Source organism: Pseudorasbora parva, chromosome 21 (assembly GCF_024679245.1).
Source record: "Pseudorasbora parva isolate DD20220531a chromosome 21, ASM2467924v1, whole genome shotgun sequence".
Classification (NCBI taxonomy): domain Eukaryota; kingdom Metazoa; phylum Chordata; class Actinopteri; order Cypriniformes; family Gobionidae; genus Pseudorasbora; species Pseudorasbora parva.
Window position 1 is genome coordinate 35,182,432 of NC_090192.1, and position 18,757 is coordinate 35,201,188.

At 38.5% G+C, this 18,757-nt stretch overlaps 1 protein-coding gene across 1 annotated transcript in view; it reads left to right on the top strand.

Moving 5' to 3' along the window:
* The first annotated feature begins 1,205 nt into the window (after positions 1–1,205).
* LOC137056245 (cadherin-18) overlaps positions 1,206–18,757 on the top strand; it is a 331,361-nt gene continuing 313,809 nt past the window's right edge. The window contains exon 1 of the mRNA XM_067430266.1: positions 1,206–1,301. The gene's annotated coding sequence lies outside the window, so the exon portion shown is untranslated. The remainder of the gene's footprint in view (positions 1,302–18,757) is intronic.

An 18,757-nucleotide genomic window follows, 5' to 3' on the forward strand; every position in this document is an offset into this window, starting at 1 on the left:
ACAAGGGGTTTGGCATCCTAATAAAGTCCATTGATTCACTGATTTGGTGAGTTATCACTCGCATACGTTGGATGTTATGTCTTGTTTTTTATTCCAATACTTCTGTTTATCACCATTTTTGCGATTCCTTTGCATACACGATGACGCTTTCAACCTGGTCTCATAGAAAATGCATACCTCTACACACTTCACAATCACAAAAAAATGTGTAAAGGTACGCATTTCCTATAAGACCAGGTTGGACGTTTTAGTCGTGCGTAGTTTGAATGGAAGTGTTCTAACGAAGATCTTGTTGTTTTTGTAGCAGATAAATACTTCCATGATTATTAAATTATGTATAAGCGGCCAGAGAACAATATTTAAGGCATAATATTTATTAAAAACATAAAAAGTGGAGTTTCGGTGGGTCATTTAACCGGATGTGTTAGTGTAGCAAAATATATCAATTTTAACTAGTTTACTCTGCATTCTTCTCTTGACCTGAAAGAGAAAACTGTCCATAATGTGTGCCTTGCAAATTGTTGTCTGACACATTTTTTTTTCTTGCATAGCTATTAGCGTCTGCATTCATGTACCGGCGTAGAGTATATGTTTGGTGTAATGACAGTCGGACCAATCCAAACACTTTCAAACTGTTGCAGTCTATTTAATGAGGATATTTATGCAATGAATACGCCACTGATTGCCTATTCTATTGTGTTGTTTTGCTATAACCGTGCCTTCAGGACTACTTGCAGTCTCTCACCAAAGGTAGAAGAAAGCATGTACAATATTTGTTATTGACTGACCAGTTCAATACAGAACTATTACCCTCCATCAGACTGATTAAACAACTGAAGATGAACAGTGAAGATGTCTGGACTGAGCAATTGAGAGTGAGTATGCTACCTCAAGACGATGCTCTCGTCTGCCCTCTCCCCACTATTCTCTTTCTTTTCAGTCATCTATTTATCTGCTACCCTCCCTCTCTCTACCTCTCGTTCTTTCCTGGACTATGTTTGATTCATGCCAGAGATGATTCACACTCCACCATATCCGGCATAAGGGAACCCTCACTCTCCATCCATAATTTAGATCTCTCTCTCTCTCTCTCTCTCTCTCTCTCTCTCTCTCTCTCTCTCTCTCTCTCTCTCTCTCTCTCTCTCTCTCTCTCTCTCTCTCTCTCTCTCTCTCTCTCTCTCTCTCTCTCTGTGTGTGTGCATCTTCATCCTCTCACACACTGCTTGTCTCTTGTGCAGCTGTCGATGCATCGGGTAAAAGATTGCTCCGTATTGAGGAAGGGGATCTATGAAAGCACGCAGGTAAGAGAGAAATCCCTTGCTTTCTCTGCAAAGTTCCCCCTTTCAGAAGAGAAATGCATATTGATGGATTGGTATGTGGATTATGGATGTCTGAAGTTAGTGGAAAATACAGATAGAAAGGCATGAGAGGGAATGAGATTGGGAGTGGTGGAGTGATTGAAAGTGAAAAAGAGATTGTGTGGGTAATTTGATGGTAAGGGATGGGTGGTGCTCGATGTTGTCTCGCATCTGATGCATCGTGCAATTAGAGGCACTCTCTGGGAAAGTTATATCGCTCCTCTAGTTTATGTTTGTGTGTGTGTGTGTGTGGCTACTTGTTGTCACATGACTGTTTATTCATCCTCAAATGCCATTGAAGGCACTCATACTATATGCATGGGCTGTTGCACCTTGTTCAGTGTGTGTGTGTGTGTGTGTGTGTGTGTGTGTGTGTTTGTGTATGTTTATGGGAACAGCTCAATAATGCAGTTACTTGTGGATGTAACAAATTAGCTGATGGACTTTTTGAGACTAACACACAAGCATGATATAATGCATTAGAATGGCAAAGGGGTGTTTTGCTGTTGCTGATGTTGTTTATGTGTGAGATTTTTATATATATATCGGTATATACCTGGGGTTTATCTGAGCATACACGTGTGTGTGTGTGTGTGTGTGTGTGTGTGTGTGTGTGTGTGTGTGTGTGTGTGTGTGTGTGTGTGTGTGTGTGTGTGTGTGTGTGTGTGTGTGTGTGTGTGTGTGTGTGTGTGTGTGTGTTCCAGTTAACCCACAATAACAGCAATATCCAAAATCCTTGACTTTGTGGTTCCTATGAGGGAAACAACTTATAAATCATACTGTCATACTTTTTGAGAATGTAAAGACTCAGTAAGTTGTCTGTGATGGGTAGGTTGAGGTAGGGCGATAGAAGATACAGATTGTACAACATAAAAGTCTCCATAAAACACGAATACACACATGTGTGGTGCCTGTGCGTATGTGTGTTAAAAAACAATATAGCTGCTTGTAGAAAATAAAATAAAAATCCCAAATGTGGTCTTTGACATCTCAGATGTTCTTTGATACAGCTACATATGAGATCAAATAGAAACTCCTCAGAATATTCTGCTTTTCTACTGAGAAAAAGAATAGGTATCTCAGCGTGTCTAGTCTCAACAATGCCTCAACTGGTGCTCAGATATATTGATGAGGTCTTTTACAGATCTATATACTTACTGTATGCCAACAGCTCTCATGAGTGAGCAACCTCTGAGAAATAAATCTGAACTCTAGGAAATTAACGATTTTTGTTTTCTCTTTGGAATGATATGCACTAATGGATTCCATACAATTGAAACCATGTGCATATCAAGAAAGTATAGGCTCCATTTTCATGTCGACATTACATGAGTGTGAAATTATACTGCGTGATATTGCAAACTGGTGTAATCATATTGTTTTAATGTTTTGCCGTAATTATAAACACACTGGTTTGTTGCACACCATTTTACTGTATTTTACTGCACTTTGTGATCCTTCTAGCTGTTTAGCTGATAATTGAAAGAATCACACATTCAAAGAAAATAACTAACTTTCACCTCTGCAGAATAAGGTGGACATGGGTTTTTTCTGGAACGACATGCTATGTAATGCACTGGCATCTTGTGACATGACCATAAATAGACCAAATATCCCTGTTTTAACTATAAAATAGCTGCTTTTCTTCTTTAGGTTTAATTCCAGAACATTAATGTGTTTCTAGCCTAATGATCTGTATTAATTGTATGATTAAAAATGTTTTATATAATGTTTAATTGTTGTTGTTTTGTTTAGTTTTTTGTGCCAGATAAATTGTTCTTTTTGCAAAATAGTGATACACTTATAAAGATATTGTCCTTTTATTATATAATATGATACTAGTTTTCTTTTCAATACTGTTGTTGACTACTTTAGCTTAAAGGTGGGGTAAGTGTTTTCTGGTAACCGTTGCTGATATTTCAAATCACCAAAACAAACACGCCCCTACCCCCAACAAGTGTCTCGCCCCTATATTGATAGCTCCGCCCCACACATACGTAACCCAGGCAACAACTATGGCAGAATCTGTGTGTAACTAATCCAGGTCGAATATTCAATGAAAAAGTCATCCCTTCCATCACAAAAACACAAACTGTTCTCATGACAACTCGATAGTACACAAGCACGACAGTCCCACTAATGACATATTACAATTATGACCAGATTAGGATTATATAGATCATGAAAAGAGGAAACAAACATATATTAGGAGTATCCTATCTTACTTGTCGGACACATTTTGTGAGCTGACGCGTGAAACAAACAGTGAGGAGATATATGCTCCGTAAGGTGTGGAAATGAACAGGTCTTTATCATCGCTGAAGTGAGCAACAATATGATCGCAAATGGACAAACAAGCGAACATGACACACGAGCATATTCAAGCAAAAACCAGCATATATTAGTTCTCGGCTAATGTCTGTTATGTGTGTCTTGTGTTTTGAATAATGACGCGCACTGAGCCTCTCTTCTCACCATCAATAGTAGACACGCCCCTTACCTGCTGACTGGCTACAAGTTTGTTATTCCAATCGGCCCAAGTCCTTTTTCTAAAACAGTTTTGAAATTACACTTACCCCACCTTTAAGGACACACACACACACACATTTGAGATTTGGTGACCATTTGGTGTGGGGGCCATTTTAGTACAGTGAACTCATTGTCATGTTCAAGAAACCAATTTGAAATTATCCTGTTGGATACCAATTATCCTGTTGGAAGTAGTCATCAGAGGATGGGTACATGGTGGACATAAAGGGATGGACATGGTCAGAAACAATGTTCAGGTAGGCCGTGGTATTTAAACAATGCCCAATTGGCACTAAGGGGCCTAAAGTGTGCCAAGAAAACATCCCCCACACCATTACACCACCACCACCAGCCTACACAGTGGTAAAAAGGCATGATGGATCCATGTTCTCATTCTGTTTACACCAAAACTTTTGATAGATACTGATAGTGGTCATATTGTTACCTATTTTTAATTTAGTCTTAGTCTTAGACTTGTGCCAAATGTCCTTGTAAGTTTTAGCCTTAAATCAGCATTAGCTTATGGAGACATTGATTTAAGTTCATTTAATTGAATGTGTGGGTGGGTAGCCTTTAGATGTTGCTTAAAGTTGGTGGTGTTTTTCCTGATATTTTTTGCCCGCAGTGCTTCACGTCAGTTATAGTGACACATTCTGACTTTTTTTTCAATCATTGTACGTAAAATTTGACCAAATATCGAGCCTCTTCCTTTTACCTAGCATGTCGTCTGTGCTTGTGTTGGCTTGTGTCTATGTGTGTCATGTTCTTGCTCATTGCAGTTTCATGTCGCAGTCAAAGGAGTATAACACCTGTACTTTAGCAACAGCGCAAAATTATTTTTTGATTTGAAGGCGTAACAGCTGAATTTTCTATCTCATGATGAAAAAGTAGAGATGATTTTAGACAGAAATGAAGAGAGATTTATCTTTTTATTTTATGCAAAACATTTTAGTGTCGTCTTGTTTCGTCAACAATAATGCACGTCTTAGTCAGCGTTTTTGGACAATTGGACATTTTCCTGCTTTCTAACACATCAACATTGAGGACAAAATTTTCACTTGCTGCCTAATATATCCCATATATACACTGCCTAATAACTGCCTACACTGCTTATTGGTACCTCAAATGAACAGAAGTGCACCATCCAGATGACATGTTTTGCTGAATTTAGACTCACTTAAACTCAGTTCACTTAAATGTCTGCAATGTAGTTCTAGCAGAAAGACTTGGGGAAAATACTGTGACAAATATCCATTTATTAACAACCCAGCAAGTAATAAAGTACTTTGGCATAGGCCCCATCCATAGCTCACAATCTGATGGTCCGGACTCTGCATATCCTGCCTGAAGACAAAGGCAGAGGCGCAGCTGACCCCCCCCCGTGAGGTATGGAAGTGCCCATCCTGGTGGTGGTGGGTGGACGTAGGGAAGGATTTGACTTGGAGGTGGTGGGGAGGATGGCGGTGAATTGGAGCGTCAGCATCTGCGAACTTAGACATGAGAAGGTATTGATCTTTTATACCCAAGTATTAGAATGTGATTGGATAGATAAAAAAGTTGAAGTGACGTAACAATTATGTCTTGGTGGCAGAACTTATACAAAAGCTTTCATTTATCTACATTTTGTTTTAGTAACTTTAGTGTAGCTAACTTCTTTGTCAAAAGAATTACTTTTTTTTTTTTTTTTTTTTTTTTTTAAAGAGTTACTTACCTTGGCAAGCTTTAGTTTCAAAGTAGCCTATTGTTCCCAACACCGAGAACAACACATGAGTCAGATGGTGTGTAACATGCTGGATTCATTCCCCACTTTTCTGCTCTAATATTGAAGTCATCCGCTGCACTTTGGGAGCTGAAAAGCCTTAAAAAGGGAGGGAAAAGGCTGTGGTATTGTCTGAGAGAAAAACAGAGACAGAACCATCTGTCAAGTATGTGAGCTGTCTCGAGAAAAAGAAGAAGAAAAGATTGCTTTTTCTGTCTGACTATATCTTGAGTGCTTTTCAAAAGGAAGAAAGTTGCTTTTAAAATGCCTTAAGTTTAAGAGTAAACGATGCTAATGGTTAGGTGTGTGTGTGTGTGTGTGTGTGTGTGTGTGTGTGTGTGTGTGTGTGTGTGTGTGTGTGTGTGTGTGTGTGTGTGTGTGTGTGTGTGTGTGTGTGTGTGTGTGTGTGTGTGTGTGTGTGTGTGTGTGTGTGTGTGTGTGTGTGAGACATGCTGACCCACACTATTGTATTTGTCAGCTTTATGCTCATGAATCACTCTTGTTGATTAAAATGCCTCTAGCATGCAGGCTGTGATTATGCAGCTGCTTCAATTGCAACCTGTGAAAACAGAAAGAGAAAACTATGCTAAATAAAGGCATTTCCTCAGATGTAACGTTTAAAGCTATAAAACGCCATTAGCAACTCATTTTACTCTTGTAATCTGATGCATTTCCAGGTGAAATTAGATATCCAATAAGGAAAAAATGTATTATGAGATTTTATTAAATTGGTAAAGCTAAGAGGAAAAAAAAGCCGAAATATTTCATAGAGCATGGTTTTACAATTTGATAAAAGATTACAAAGACAAACATTTAAAATATAACATACACACACACACACACACACAAAAAAAAGAATGAATCATCTGTTTGTGAAAATCAGCGCATCTCTTGGCCACATCCGGTCTGCTCATGGCTGTGTTGATATTTGTACTGGACCATTACACAATCGCTTCACTTACTGAAGGCTAATGTTTATGAGAACTGAATCAGAACCACACCAAATAACCACATTAGTGCATCATCTACAATGACTTTTATTGGAGGGGCAGATAATGAGAGGTAAACCTTGCTCAGCTATGAATGGGCTTTTATACTCACAATTGGCAAATTGTTGGTTTTCATAAGTTGTTTTATGAACATACAAACATTTTTAATCACTACTAGACTGAAGTGTGTATATGATGGACAATTCACTATCCCATGTGGCTCACCTTCATGTCGTTCCAAAACCTGTAAGGCCTTTGTTCATCTTCGGAACACAAATAATGATTTTTGCTGAAATCCGAGAGCTCTCTGACCCCTCTATAGACTGCAGCGTAATTTCAAATTTCAAGGCCCAGAAAGTTAAGACATTGTTAAAATAGTCCATGTGACTCCAGCGGTTCACCCTTAATTTTATGAAGCGATGAGAATTTATTTTTGTGCAAATAAACACAAATAGCGACTTTATTCAATAATTTATTCACATCAGTAGTGACATAGAATATTTTAACAATGTCTTTCCTACCTTTCTGGACCTTGAATGTGGTAATTCAATTGCTTTCTATAAAGTGGCCCAAAAACTCTCGGATTTCATTAAAAAAAAACTCTTAATTTGTGCTCTAAAGATGAACGAAGGTCTTACGGGTTTGGAACGACATGAGGGTGAGTAATTAATGACAGAATTTTCGGTAACACTTTATTTTAGGGTTCAGTTATTAACGTATTAACATGCATATTACTAGGATATTAGCTGTTTATTAGTACTTATAAAGCACATATTAATGCCTTATTCTACATCCCTTTATTCCTACCTAATGCTTAAAATTTAAATGCTACAAAAACTATTAATAATAAGCAGTAAATTAGGAGTTTATTGAGGCAAAAGTCATGGTTAATAGTGAATATGTGTTCCCCATACTAAAGTGTTACAGAATTATTATTTTTTTCTTTTTTTGACGTCCTGTATATTAAAGGGATAGTTATCCCAAAAATGATATTTCTGTCATCCTCAAGTTGTTCCAAACCTATATGAATTTATTTCTTCTGCTGAACACAAAATACAATATTTCAAAGAATGTCAGTAACTAAACAGCTAATAGGCCCTGTTGACTTCCATAGTATTTCCCCATGCATATTATGGAAGTCAATGGGCTCCATCAACTGTTTGATTACCCACATTCTTCAAAATATGTTCAGCAAAAGAAATAAATTCATACAGGTTTAGAACAACTTGAGGGTGAATAAATGATTGCAGAATTGTATTTTTTTTTTTTTTTGGTGAACTATCCCTTTAAGAGACTCCTGTGTATTATGTTTTGATATGATTTCAGCATTTTATATTCAGACCTCACAAGCAAAAGAGACTTTACAGTTGATTATATCAATCAAATATCATTTAAATCTGAGAAATAGGAACGTGATTTGCAATTACAGTCATTTAAAAGCATCATAACTAAAAAAAAGAGAGAGGGATTATCCTACGGTTGATAAAACATTCACAACTAGGCTTAAGAGATATAAACAGTTTAGATGGAAAGGATCTCAAGCTGACTGAAGACGTTACTGTAGCTTTAGCCTTTAATAGACACAGTAGGGGAGAGCGGTAGGGAACGCTTTTTGACTTTCTCAGTGTGTGTAAATCCACTTGTGGTTCAGAGTATTTATTTTTTCCCACATTAATTTCACACACGTCTAGTAAAATTATGTGGTTTTGTTTTATTAATAAAGTGTATACTTTTTTTCTTGATTTACCCCGAAAGAATGAAAGTGGAATGTGACAACATGCCCCACAGGAGGGTTACACTGTAACATGACCAAATGACAGCTTAAAATGTTAGTTCAGGATTGCGATTTGTATCGAATCGTGACATGAGTACACCCCCATGTCTTACTACAGTAAGTTAGGATAAGACAAAAACAGGATTGATAGTTCTTAAAGTTGTGAAATTACAGCAGTTCTGAATATGTTGCATATTTAGATTTTAATGCATTTACAGCTGAAATTATATAATACTGTATAATGGTAGTTTGGATTGTGCTGTTCTTGAAATCTGTTATTTATATTTTATATTTTCAAGGGAACTCTAAAGCCAAAGATATGAGCTGCTGTCTGTTCCAATTAAACAGAATTTTGATCGCTGCAGCGAGATATCATAGAATCATTTTGTACAATTGGGCATTCACGAGATATAATGAGTGATGCTCTCTGTGATTCTGGCATTTTGTTCTGTTATCGGAGTTGTGATGCCTCGCAGCAAGGATGTGTGCAGAATGCAAGATGACTCTTCTTTTACCCACTCTAAGGCTGGGCAAGATGTTGAATAGTCACAATATTTGCCATTCTTTTTGTATGTCATTGAGTCATTTTTAAGGCAATTTTACATTTCCTAAAGACTATTCTAGCTCTCATTTCTAATTTTGTAAGCACGGCAGTGCATATATAAGACAGAGATATATTTTATAGGTGTTTCAGAAGCAGGCAAAGCATTAACTCTTCTTTAAACAAATATTTTTTGTGTGTATTTTCTTTTTCAGTAGCAGTTTTTTTCAGTATTTTTCCTTATATTTTTCTGATAGGGATGTTTAAATAAAAGTCTTTGTTAAAGAGTTATAAGCCATGAACCAAGCCAATCAGCTAGGAGGTGAATCGTAGCACTATAAACTTAAAAAATAAAAAATAAAACAAAAAGACAAAAGTTCAAGACTGTGTACTCAATGATTATACTGAGATAAAGAGCTATAATCCCATGAAGCACTGCATTACAACATAAGGTTCAAACAGGCGGGGTTACATTGGTGCCGTGACCCTGATGGGAGTGAGTGTAACAAAGGCCAGTGTGCAAGTAAAACCTCACTCCTCTGACCTCAAGAGACGCTCTAGTAACTGACGCTAGAGGTTGCAGCCTTTTTTGTTAAAGCGTCCTGCTTGAAGCGGGTGGTTTGAACAGGAGGGGTTACATGTACAAACATTTAAGTATTTTGAGAGTGCAGAGAGATTGACTCAGTTGCATCCGCTGTGCTTTATGGTAGTGGGCGGAGCTAAAGAGCAATTTTTCCATTTAGTTTTTTTTTTTTTTTTTTTTGTCTTCTTGCCGTCACCAGACCCTTCAACGACGAGATCCTGAAGTCATTGTTCTGGATCGGGGAAAAATTATCATCACTCTCTAGAACTAGCTGGAGAGTGTTTACCCCGGTCCAGAAATCCGCCGGCCCCAGAGCCTGTTTCACCTCATGTGACCACAGAGGAATCGTGTGGGCCTCCCGCAGAGAGATACCACCCACCGTGAAACACCAAGAGGAGGATCCCCCCAGTGAGTCTAATCAGACAGTTCTTCAGCCACGCCACTGCTGAAGGTTTGCAGCCCTTCACATCTTCTCAAATGACATTGAAATGCTTTGATGTTGAGCCGTAGGTCGAGTTACCACCATCATACCCTGATTGAGTGGATCTTTTGGCTCCGTCTCTGTCCTCTGATCACCTCGCTTTGTCTCGGCCCATCGACCGGTCGGCTTCACCTTGGCTTCTCCCACCCTCAGCTTCACCAGCACCCTCTACCTTTCGACAAGTCCCAGCAATTTACCCATGGTCACTCATCACTTCACTTGAGGATCTACAGCTACGCTCTATTCCCTCCACCATTACGGTAACAGCAGGCTCCTCCTTACCTTCGGGCAATCTGACCCACCGCAGGATTGCCTAGGCCTCCTCGCTCTGGGATGCTCCGTCTGTGCCCTGGGATCCATTGGCTTCGCCTCCGTTGGTCTCCCCCAGTTGACTTCCGCCTCTGTGTCTTCAGACGCCTACCAACATTGCCGCCAGGTTCTTTCTCTCGTGGTCTCTTTGTCACTCATCACCATCCTTGCACCATTTCCTGTTATCATCCTCTTCTTCATCTTGTGACACATAGGCAATGTGGTTTTTCACTTGGAATTGGAAAATTAATGACTCCTAATTTAATCGGTGTGAATGGCTCGATAAGTCATGAATAATTTGTGAGGATTGTCTGTGCTCGTGGTGGATGACGCAGTGCTTTTTTGCTTGTTTAACTGCTGTTAGTTGTGGGAGGGAAAGTCTCAAGAAAATTAGGCACAAACATTCGTTCGTGCAACATGTCTAAAGAGAGAATTTTGCGTTTGTTTCAGTGTTGGCTGTGAAGAATGTCTCTCCATCACTGTCAGTAACAACAGAAACAGATGGCAATTGTTTATGCAGGTCTGTCAGTGGCTGTAAACACAAATAGCTCAAGGCACTGAAGATCACGCTGCATTTTTTTTCTATAACTAGAGTATTGATGGAAAGAACACTGTCTGTTTCAGCATGCATTCAAACAGCGACAGAACTCGTACCTCTGTGACGATTATTTCAAGAGTAGTTTTATGTATTATTTTATGTAGTTAATCATGGAGTACGGAAGTGAGTGAACAGATGTTTGTCAATGCAAGTGTGCAACAAACTACAGACTGTGACTCATTAACTACAGGCCAGCTGTTCTTTAATCTTAATCTTAATCTATCTATCTATCTATCTATCTATCTATCTATCTATCTATCTATCTATCTATCTATCTATCTATCTATCTATCTATCTATCTATCTATCTATCTATCTATCTATCTATCTATCTATCTATCTATCTATCTGTCTGTCTATCTGTCTATCTGTCTATCTTAAGAAAAAAAAGGCAAATCTTTTGTTTAGTTATTTTGCAGTAATTTAACAATATTTAATTGAATACTGTCATTTACCTTTCACAGTTTCTGATGAGCGAGCACTATGAAACCATGTTAAACCTTACACTACCTTGCAAAAAAGCATCCACATTAACCTGCGTGCCTACAGCAAGCTGCAAACGTTAGCCCTGACCTGTGTGCCTGTGGCCTATGGGAAAGTGAGAGCCAGGCAGAGTGATTAATGGTCATGATTAGCAGGTGAAGGAATGTGCTCTTATGGCCTAGAGCATCTTACCACATTTATCTCCTCAACTAACGTATCCTTTATGGAGGACAGCTTCCTCAAAGACTCAAAGTGACCTAACCGTGGGGAGCTGAGGAAACGTGGGCAGGAATGTTGCAATGGTAATGTAATGTGGATGCAGCTTGACGCTGGGAAACATAGCTAGCCGTTTGGTATGAGTCAAATCCCATGGGTGCTTCATTGTTTGCATAGATAGTTGCCCCTGAAATGGTTTTTGCATGACACATATTCAGTGAGAAGTAATGTGGGCCATCTTTTAGATTCACAAAAACTCATTAACATGCAAAACTCGAGGCAAGATTTCACAGTGATGCTTTGTGAGCCAAATAAACTCGTTTAGCTTGAGCGAAAGCAGATACGTGACCTGACCCAATCATTGCAATTGACACTAGCAGTTCGCACAAATTTTTCACCATGCATTAGCATAGAGCATGAAACGGCATGCATTTAAAAAGAAAATAAGGTCAATTTTGAGTCCATGTTGAATTTTTTCATCAAATTCTGTATTTTCCTGCTATTGGTTCTGAGCAGTTTTGGGAAAGAAGAAACTGCTTTCTTTTTGTATTATTGTGTTTGAGCATGAAAATTTAATTTACCTATTTTACTTTCTAGGAGGAACCTCTAGTGATTTGACACTTCATAGAGTGCAAAGTGACAGACAACAAGAACATATTTTAAGTGGCATGTCAGAAATTTGATTTGTTGCATTTATTTGATGTGTTTTATCCAAATGGCAGAGACTCACTGAATGTTTAAACGCTCAACCTGTTGCAAACAATTCTTGAACACAAATGTACCTGCAACAGTGAGTCTGGAAGCTGAACATTAAAGAAATAGCTCACCCATGAAATTCTGTCATCGTTTATTCACCTTCTTACCTTCATCTGTGGAATGCAAAATTATATATTTTCAACATCAATAGGGTTCAATGTTGTTTCACAGAAAATAGTTATTCAGTTAATGATTCAATTAATGACAGATTCAATTTTTGGGTGAGCCCTTTCAGTGGCATGCACGGGGGGGGGGGGGGGGGGGGGGGTTAATATACTTACTACATAATGTATACCTAAAAATATACTTGAATCTCACTTAAGAATACTCAATAAACTTGAAAGCCTACTTATTTTTTAAGGATATTCATGTTACTTACATATTTTGACCAGCTAGCACATATAGTTCAAGTTCACCTGCATTCGCTTAATAGCAAATGTAAGACATATTATTATATTGTAAATATACTTAGTCTCTTCATATTTAATATTTGTAGTGTTTGACTGAGCTAATTAAGGTACTTGCAATTGTATTTTTTACCTACAGTATGTTTGAATACAGGAAATCCATTTAATTATCTTCATGATCCATGTTATATCATTGATATATCATTGAGGTTAACACTGGCAGTTTGAAAGCAAGATTTGAGAGATAAGTTGTTAAAATAATGGGCCCCACTTTATATTAGGTGGCCTTAAGTACTATGTACTTACATCAGAAAATAAGTACAATGTACTTACTGTGTTCAAATTGTATTGCAAAACACCTTTTGCTGATATTGAGGTGGGATACGGGTAGAGTTAGGCACAGGTGTGGTGTGTGTGGGTCAGTTTAAGGGTAAAGTTAGGTGTAAGGAAAGTGCCGACTGTGTAATTATAAATGTAACTACAGAAATTAATTACAGACGTAACATGCAGGTATTTTTTGAAATGTAAGTGCAATGTAAAAACATGTATGTACACAATAAGTGCATTGTATCAAATGATTAATTACAATGTTGGTACATAGTAGTTAAGGCCACCTAACATATAGTGGGTCCAAATAATGTCTTGAGAATGCCTTGTTAAAGTCACAATGTTTTTTTTTTTTTTTTGCCATTAGAGGTCGATTATTCAAAGCAAAGGCGTAGCTTGATGATGTCTTGATTTCACAGAGCTTTTATTATGCCACAGATGAGTGCTTCCGCTTTTATCTCTTGCTATTTGAGGTAATTTATCACTGTTTTATCATATTAGATTTATTATTTGACTGTGTTAAAATTTATGTTATAATCTGTGTGTTCACTCGGAGGCTACACTCTAAAAAATGCTGGGTTATAACAACCCAAGTAGGGTCGAAAATGGACTAACCCAGAAATTGGGTTGTTTGAATGGGTCCATTCACGGGGTGCAAACAATCCAGCATTTTTTTAGAGTACTATGAGACACTTGTTCACACTGCAGTAAGCTATATATTAGTCATGTTAAAACATGATACTCGCGGTAGATCATGAAAACGCTTCACAGATGAAACAATAAGACTAACTGTGTTGAGCTGTATAACAATGATTAGTTTTCTGTCGATGAATGCATCCAAACAGTTTCTCACCTGTCTAATAAAACAAAATATATTAAAGCGTCTTCGGTGTTTCCATGGTTTCTACAAAATAAATTGAAGGTAACGCAGGTATTATGTCATCGATAGGCGACGCACAGACAAGGTCCGTGTCCTGGTTAAATTAGTTGATTTTCCTGGATTTAAAGGTCCCGTTCTTCACGATTCCATCTTTCAAACTTTAGTTAATGTGTAATGTTGCTGTTAGAGCATAAATAATACCTGTAAAATTATAAAGCTCAAAGTTCAATGCCAAGCGAGATATTTTATTTAACAGAAGTTCCCTTTCAAAGCCTACAGCGAACGGCCGGTTTGGACTACAGCAGGAAGTGCAGGGATGTAATGACGTCACTAGAACCGTTTGTTGACTAACCCTCCGCCCACAAGAACACGCAAAATAGGGGGCGTGGTCTTGTTGCTCTCCCACGTGGAGAAGAGCGCGCATTCAGCGCATGCATCGCCCCGTTATGATAAGAGGCGGGACCTTTCCGGGCAAAGTGCGCTAAGCTGCTGTCCAATCACAACAGGGGAAGCGCTGGCCCAATCAGAACTCATTACGTGTTTCTGAAGGAGGGACTTCATAGAACAAGGAAATGATCAGGCCATTTTTAGGACAGAGGAAACAGCGCTGTTCACAATAAGTCAGTGCTATCAATAATACATTTGGATTAGAGCAAGATCAGGGTTAGTCCTCTTAATGGTACTGTAAATACACAATTATGGTTGATTTCACAAACATATAATATTTATATGTTTTATGTATATGCAGACAGTAAATTGCAAATGTAAGTTGTGTTTTATGTGTTTGCAACTCTTTCATTATGTAGCCTAAGTCCGTTTCTTGAAAAGGTCACAGCACTCGTGGTTGCATTTGCTATTACTTCATCACACCCTTGTCGCACTTTATAGCTGTCTTTAGAAACTAGTCAAGAAGAGCAGCTTGATTTCACAGACACAGTCAGACACCAATCCTGAAGTTATTCTGTCAAACTCAACGGGTGGCTGCTGCTCGTGCTTTGCATGCAGCTGAATCGATTAGGAAGAAGAAGAATTAGTTTGCCTTTAGCAATAAATAAGAGACAGTTTGTTTGACAAGCGCTGTTTATTCTTTGTGCTCAGGAGAGAATGGTAAGCCTGCAGCTGTCAAACTGCGCTCTTGTGAACCTTCGTGAATATAATGCACCGGGGCATGTATTTATATCACCTTTAAGGATGTACATTAGTTTCCCTATAGCAATGTGATTAACCTACAAAAAATGACAGTATTACTATTGAAAAGATTTTTTATTTGAATATATTTTAAAATGTAACGTGTTCTTGTGATGACACAGCTATTTTCAGTGTCATTAATCCAGTCTTCAGCGTCGCATGATCTTTCAGAAAGCATTCTTTTGGTCACAGGCGTTTTGATATTTTGTACAACTTTTCATGTTCCCACTGTTTCCGCTCTCAGGGGTGGACATAGGTCAGCACGGGCACCCTGACTGGTCTGCGGCCAAGCAGCTCCATACGCAACAAACAGCCATGAACAATTTGAGCTTCAGTAGCTCGTCTGTCTGATTGGACCATATGGGCCAGCCTTTGCTCCCCATGTGCATCAATGAGCCTTGGCCGCCCATGACCCTGTCGCCGGTTCTCCACTGTTCCTTCCTTGGAGCACTTTTGATAGATACTGACCACTGCAGACCGGGAACACCCCACAAGAGCTGCAGTTTTGGAGATGCTCTGACCCAGTCGTCTAACCATCACAATTTAGCCCTCATTAAACTCGCTCAAATCCGAACACTTGCCCATTTTTCCTGCTTTCTAACACGTAACTTTGAGGTCAAAATGTTGAGATGTGAGAACTGTAATCATAATACAGCACAAAGAACATGCACTGGCCTACTGTAAATGTCATGCTGCATACATTTAAAGTTTCTCTTTTATATGACTTTAGTGAGCTAGAAATGTTGCAAGTACGACTTCTGCTGGTTGGGGAATTTATTATCATGATATTGCTGAATCATTTGTTCACAGTAGGGCCATTGGTCTTGCTGATATTTGCTGACTTGTGGTAATATGTCTGTATTAAGAACTAAATATGGTGCTCAGATGATACCACAGAGAGGGAGCAACCGTCCTGGGACCATAAAAACAGGATACGGCTGTTCTTGGTCTAGAAAGTTTGAGCTTGAGTTGATTTGGGTGGGCAGTTTATTGATTTTTTTACACAAGCTGGATCAGGGCAGACCTGCTCTGCCAGTTCTTCTCTTCTGTGGTGGTTTACCATCAAACCTGTAAAGACGGTCAAATTGATTTCAGCTGTTGTGCTAACTATCACCATTTTGTTCGCTTCAATGTCTTTCTCTCTCCAAGAGCAGGCTAAAGTGTGTGGTATGTAAGCAGAGTGTAACGATTGCATTTTTCTCCACTTTGATGAGTTCTATAATATATCATTTTTTTAGTGACTTTTCTTCCTTTTTTTAGCACAGAAAGGCATTTTTGAAAATTAATTTATATAAATTTATTTAGTTCGCTAGTTATATAATAATATAATGTATAAGGGAAAACAGGGAGTTAAAAAAATAGCCTATAAGTCTTTGGAAGATATCACTGGACAGTATTTAGCCATTGCAAAAGTACATTTCTTACTAGAAAATAAGTACATTTTGAATCTGTGTGTGTGTGTGTGTGTGTGTGTGTGTGTGTGTGTGTGTGTGTGTGTGTGTGTGTGTGTGTGTGTGTGTGTGTGTGTGTGTATTTTAAATAAGACAAATCTGATATTATTGTTACTTATATCTGTTATTTAACAGTTGAGATCGTTCTTTAATGCTGATCTAACAGCAGAAGACACGAGCCGCGGTTTAAATCCCAGTTGCACAGGAGGGGCATGTTGTAAAAATGAGTCCCTATTAGAAATATACTTTTTATTCTATACTTTTATGAATTCTATTGAGAAATCATGAAGAAAAGGGGAATAAAGACTGAGAGTCAATGTTCAGTAATTATTTATTATTATTATGTTTTGAACTATGCTGTATAGCTGTGTTTAGCATTATGTTTGTTGTCAAGCTCAAAAATATGTTTATTTTTAAGAAATGCCATTATTTTATATGAATATTTGATAATTGTATTTTATTGAAAAAATATATATTATTATATCAGGTAAAATTTTAAGCTGTCATTTGGTCAAGTATACACTGTATTAATTAAACAAAACCACATAATTATACTAGATGTGTGAAATTAATGTGGGGGGAAATAAATACCACAAGTGGATTTACACAAACTGAGAAAGTCAAAAAGCGTTGTGCCCCGCTCTCCCCTACATTGTAATATTGACATTAATGATATCTGCAGTACATTGTTGGTTGTGTTCTGTCTACCCTGAGGGGTTTTATCGCTGCTCTCCCTGCTCTTACCCATGATAGGCTGCCTGGATGCGCTGGGAGTTCTTGCCCAGAATGAAACCATACCGCCAATCGAAACTGTATGCTAATTGTCAACCATTTTTGACGATAGTGGTCCTGACACTCTTTTTTGCTGTTTACAGAGCTGATGGCTGTCCCAGAGAAACCTATTTTAGGGACAGATATCTGTCAGGCAGTAGGGTCATTTTACGGTATTCCAAAAACTAATAGCTTACAGCTTGTTTAAAGGTATGGTAGGCAATTTTTGAAAAGGCTAGCAATAGCGAGCTAGCTTTGAAAGCATAAGATCCCACCCTCCCTTCAGAGCATCTTCAACGCTTCCTTAAAAACACATCGATGCATTGCCTGGCTTTCAACAGACCAACCTCAATTTAAGAATGAACACTGGTCTGGGGAGTCTGCTCTGTATTTTCTACTGCACAAGAGGTGTGATAAACTGTACGCAATTGGATAGACCTTCAACCAATCAGACTACAAGAAGCGCGATCAACAGGCAACAATCCATCCTTCTCTATCCATCATTGTGTTAAATCTGCCAATAGCGCATCAGTTGGATAAGCCAGTTTGTGATTGGTTCCCGCAAATGTGTAAGAAGCAGGATAAATTCCAGAATTTCCAAGCAGATCAGGCTGGGTTTACCCAGTCTAATGAACGCACGTAACGGGGAGCAAGCAGAAGCGCCATGAAAGACAGCGTTAAACTACCACTTGTCTCGAAGCACATAACTTTACAATTATTATGAACATAAACAACTTAAGCCTAGTTCAGATTGCACAATTTTCAAACTCATCGGGTCACTGCTCTTTCCATACTGCATGACTATCTGGGGTATCATTCAGTCACTGATGTGTTCACATTGCACGATGGTTTGACGACAGAGGAGTTCACACTGCATGACTGAACAAGAGGAAGAATCGCCGACAACTCTCTCTCTCTCTCTCTCCGGTGCGCAAACTACGTTTCCCAACTACACGTGCATGTGACAAGTAAACAACGCGAGATTAAACGTGCGTCAGACCGGAGTTCTCACACGAGACTTGGAATTGTTATTAAAAATGCAAAAAGTTTGCTTCAAATTGTATGTGTGCTGATTTGTGGAGAAAAAGAAAAAAGATTATGGCGGAAGAAATTGTTGAAGCGCAGCTTCAGTTTGTTGTTTTGGTTCAGGAGGAACTGTAAAGGTTACTGCTGTTTCATTTGCGGTGCTCGGAGACTGACGTCTGTCTAACTCTGCATAGAATGAAACGCGCTGATGACGTGTGATGTCTGCACGAGCAGGGGGAGTGGAGGTATGAAAATACATACGCTGACAGGCAGGTACTACATTATATCATTGTACTACTTAGTGGTTGCTATTAGGATGTGAAGAGACTTTC